The sequence below is a fragment of the Gopherus flavomarginatus genome, chromosome 1 (genome assembly GCF_025201925.1).
Source record: "Gopherus flavomarginatus isolate rGopFla2 chromosome 1, rGopFla2.mat.asm, whole genome shotgun sequence".
Taxonomy (NCBI): Eukaryota; Metazoa; Chordata; order Testudines; family Testudinidae; genus Gopherus; species Gopherus flavomarginatus.
This window is the reverse complement of record NC_066617.1, coordinates 370309901-370314906: the sequence shown is the minus strand read 5'-3', so window position 1 is coordinate 370314906 and position 5006 is coordinate 370309901. Positions and strand designations below refer to the sequence as shown.

Below are 5006 nucleotides of genomic sequence, written 5' to 3'. Positions count from 1 at the left end.
AATACACTGGGGAGGTCCAAGGAGTTCTGAACTTTCTTTCCTAAAAGGAAAAAGGACAGGAGACTGGATTACATTTAGCGAGACATCTTTCTGCTCCAAGTGCAAATCTAGAGACTCCCAGGAGCTCAAGGAAGATCAGCAAAAACATAGTCTTAGATTTACACAATGAATAGGCAGATACACACTGCCAGAGTGGGTCAGATCCATAGTCTATCTAGCCTAGTACCCAGTGATCAGTTCCAGATGCTTCAAAGGAAGTGGAAGAGGCCCTGCAATAGGCAGCTTAGAAATAACCTGCACCCACTAAATAGACAAACTTTGTGGTGCAAATCAATAAGGTTTAGAGCCCATTGAAGAGTTTTTGAAATGATCCTCACTGCTCTAATTCTATTTTCTGGTTATCTATATTAACATTCAGTCCCTCTTTGAATCCTTCTAAACTCTTGGCCACATTGATATCTTTTAGATGGGATATCCACAGCGCTGTGTGATTTTACAATTGTGACTTTCCCACAGGCACTCTTTCTGGTCCTCTGCTTCTGAGTGTGGTACATTGAATCATGAGATGTGTGTGAACACATGGCAAGTGTGCTGGGAAAACCGTCGTATTTATCTGTCCTGCACTGAAGCTATTTATAAAAGCCTTTCATTACCTCATTATACACACTTTTTTATTTTCTCCACTTCTGAGGGTCCAAATAAAGACACTGCCTCTTTGCAGTACATGAGATACATTCTTAGGCACAAGTTCTTAATTCAATAACATTGACTTGAATGACATTGTTCCGGATTTACATGTATAAATTCAATCAGAACCAGGTTCTGTTAACTTTCCCTTTTCAACTGCTCCTGGTGATATGCTCTGATCCCCAAAAATCCATCCAAGAGGAACTGAAGTGCTTTGGCTGGCCTATGTTGACTGAATCCAGAGAGTTCAATCATCCTACAGACTTCTCTTCATCCTCACAGGACCTGCACCCTCTCCACATGCAATGGTCTGTAGATCTTTGGAGAGTTACAAGCTAACACAGACAGTTACTTCAGTTGGGCAAGTGTGGGGTTAGTGTCACATATGGGTGAACAGTGAAAACACTAAGTTTGCACTAATATCCGGTTGAGTTTGCAAGTTACTTCAGCCATGCTGGTGTAAACAGTTATGGGCATAAATTTCATACAACCGCTATTCCACTCCCCTTTCCTGCACCTCAGCTCTACTCTGCTGAAACACAGACCAGCGGTTCTGTTCTCTCAGAAATCCAGTACCTACCTCTCACTGTCACCCCCGAGCACCCCTCACATCTGCCACAGAAACCCAGGTGCTGGAGTCATGGGGCTTCCCAGAAGCAGCTGTCACAGAAGGCTTTGATAAGAGGCCTTTAATAGACAGATGTCAGAGGTGGTGCTCTGTGGAACCCTGACAGCCCTGATCTTAGGGTCCCAGAGTATCTAAGCACCTGGAATGTATTTATCCTACTGTCACCGCTAAACACTTATCACCATTCATGTCAGACTAGACACTTCAGTCTCTTCCCTTCAGGTGCCATTGACCAGAAGCATACAGTCACCCCCAGCCTCCTTAAAACAAATAGGTTTATTAGCAAACAGCACAAAGCGTTGGAGAACATGGTTTTAAAATGACAAGGAGCTCCACAAATCTACACTCATCTATCACTACGAGCTAAGCTGGACAAGTTTTGCTCTGGTGATAGAGAATTGGAACTGGTCCCAATTTATATTCTCTTGGGAATCCAAGGACACAGCCTAGTTTGCCTGAGCATCTTCCCATCTGTTTCCCCTTTTCTAGGGGGAACAGCCTCTGCTGAAACCCATGTGAGCTTGGACCCCATCACCATAGCGCTCAGCCGTGCCCGTGTTAGAAGGCCTAAGTGTGAAGCTGACTTTTGTGCTCAGACTGCTTTCTCCCAGCCAGACAATCTAAGATGAAGGTCCTCAAGAATATTGTATTTATTTTTCTGCCACTTCTGTGAGGCACAGGAGGGCTGTTATCCACCTGTGCAGAGGCTCAGAGACAATTAATGGCTTGCCCATAGTCACACACAGCAAAGGAATCAAACCCAGATCTCTTGAGTTACAGAGAAATACCTAAACCAGAAGACCAGCCTTCCAAGCAATGGTGGGGCTGGATGGATTCTCTGCTGCACCAGCAGAGCTCCCTTCCGTGCTGTAGCAAGTGGGGATGTCGATGTCAAGGAATCGGTGACAGTGGTTGGATTCACTGGCCTGTTCTCCCCCTGCCTCAGCAGATTTTGAAGTGGCCTCTCTGCAGAGCTGAACTCTGACTGTTCCTAACAGCTTCCCAGAGCACTGCACACTCTGTCCAAATCCCTGCACATGGGTGTCACCCCAGAGTGCCCCCTTGTGACATAAGGTAGCCCTGGAGGTGCCCTGCCAGTCCCTCAAAGGTCCTTGCAATGGCTTACTCTCAGCCTGCAATACTTAAAACAGGAGTCCTCTTTTGTGGGGTCGCATTTATTCAGTCTTCTCTAAAACACAGGCTCTCCTACCTTCCTGTCCCACCCTCCTCCTTTACTCAGGCACCCCCCCCGCCACCCTGCTTGCTGTGGTAAGCGCTGGTTCAGGCTTGCCACACCCTCTGCCCCATTTCTGCCTCTTAAGCCCCAGCAGCTGCACCTCCACTTTCCCTGAGGCTCTGCCGCAGGTCCAGGCCAGAGCCGGGCTGTGGTAAGAGCTACCCAGGGAGCCCAGACTGCCTTGGGGAGCCCTGGGCTCTCCACCTTCCCTGTGTGATGCAGCCTGGGGGATGGGGACATTGGCTGTGGCTACTCTCAGGATGACCAGTCTCCCGTGCAGGGCAGGTGGAGGCTTTGGGGCTCCTCCCCTCCTATTGACTCTAGCTCCTTGGACAGCTCTTCAAATGGTCCAGCTGTGGCTTCCAGTCTGGCCAGGGGCCAAGGCCTCAGGAAAAGGAAGAGCAGCGTGTGGGGCCTCAAGGCGGAAGAGGATTAGTAGAATGTGAGGCCTACAGGGGGAAGAAGAGGGACATGGGCGGGGCCGCAGAAGGGGCAAGGCTCCTGCCTGTGTCTTGCTTTTGAAAAGGTGGACACTCTGCAGTGAATGGACGTCACTGGAACAGGTGCTAGCTGTGCCTCTGTTGGGGAACTGAGGACTATTTCCATCTTTTTCATTGCTGTGGCAACACAAATGGTGGGGCAGAGGAGGGAACCTGGGCCTGAGTCTCTTGCGAGAACTCCTGTCTGTCAGGCCCTTATTCACTCATGCCACTCTGCTCAATCTCGGTGGGGAGTGGGCTCCGAGGCGTGTTGTGTGCAAAGCCATGAATGGGGGTACGGAACTGCCTGAATGGCTTCTCCAGAGGCTCCTGTGTAAATCGTTTGTCTCACATGACTCAGTCACAAACGCCTGGCAGAGGGTGTGGGGGAAGGATGAGTGTCTGTGTCACTTGAATAGCCCCTGTCCACAGCTGGATCAGCCCCCATGGATCACGCAGCAGCCTGAGCGCTCGGGAAGGGCCAGGACTGTGACTGCAGAACAGCTCTGAAGCTTTTTCATGGCTTTTGAATGTTTAACCAGAGACGAGTCAGTGACAGGCCAGGTGTAATGGGAACCAACATCCACATCCCTTCTTTTTATTTACTATATCGAGAGAAATTATGAGATTGGAGCAGCCACTGATGTGGCTGGCTCTTTATGAGCCAAAATCCCACTCATCCCCTGGCTATGCATGAACAAAGTCCCTTTTAAAAGGCTGCTGCCTGCCTTGGCTTCCTTCTCTCAGCGCACTGTCCTCCCTCACCAGCTGCTCTCCCATTGCTCCAGGCCTTAGACCCTCTCTGAACCTGTCCCTACATTGCACAGATCAGTAGCTCCTGTCATCTTGGATATAATTGTCCTGGATAGAATTGGTGGCCCATATTTTTCATTTCTCATTTCACCACCACTGGAGCCAGATGATGAACTCACTCTTCACTTGACGAACACTCTGATTATCCTCGCACGAAGGTGTTTGCTTTTTACACTGTACACAGTTGGGTTCATTAGGGGTTGGACAAACAGGGAGATGTAGCCCAGAAGAATCTTAAGCAAGAGAGAAAAGCTCTCCCCCATCTGTGTATCACAGACAGGCTGATCATGGGCACATAGAAGAGCAGGAGAGCGCAGAGGTGGGAGACACAGGTGTTCAGGGCCCTAAGACAGTCCACGTGGGAGGTGATGTTCAGCAATGTTTTGAGGATCATCACATAAGACAGAAAGATGAGCAGTGAGTCCAGCCCCTCCATCAAGTGTGTAGCAGACAAGCCATAGATGCTGTTCACTCTGACATCCGAACAAGCAATCTTCATGACATCCTGGTTTATGCGGGTAGCAATGAGAGAGGACATTGAATCGACAATATTGGAACTATTGAAGGGAGTGGGATCATTATAGCCACCCCTCTTAGCACACACACCAGTCCCATCTTGTCTATTCTTGGCAGGGTTAAGATGGAAGCATATCTCAGTGGGTTACGGATCGTGATGAATTGGTCAAAGGCCATCAGCAAGAGCACAGAGGATTCAATATATTCAAGCATGTAGATGAAGAACAGCTGGGCAAAACAGGCATCGAGGCTGATCTCTCTAGACTTAAACAAGAATATACCCAGTGTTGTCGGCATGGTTGATATAGATAAAGCAAGGTTTGTGACGGCCAACATGGAAAGGAAAATGTGCATGGGCTCATAGAGGCTTGGATCTGTTTTTATAATGAACAGAATGAGTGAATTCCCTATTATGAAAAAAACATACACTAAGCAGAAAGGGATAGAGATCCAGAGATGGACGTCTTCCTGACCAGGTATCCAGTGAGAAGGAACACTGCAGAGTTGAATTTGGTGTCATTGACAGCAGACATAATACACTGGGGAGGTCCAAGGAGTTCTGAACTTTCTTTCCTAAAAGGAAAAAGGACAGGAGACTGGATTACATTTAGCGAGACATCTTTCTGCTCCAAGTGCAAATCTAGAG

The 5006-nt window shown here is 48.3% G+C and overlaps 1 pseudogene; it reads right to left on the bottom strand.

Annotated features, from left to right (window-relative positions):
- Positions 1-3966: 3966 nt before the first annotated feature.
- On the bottom strand, positions 3967-4923 carry LOC127038575 (olfactory receptor 51G2-like; annotated as a pseudogene).
- Positions 4924-5006: the final 83 nt, after the last annotated feature.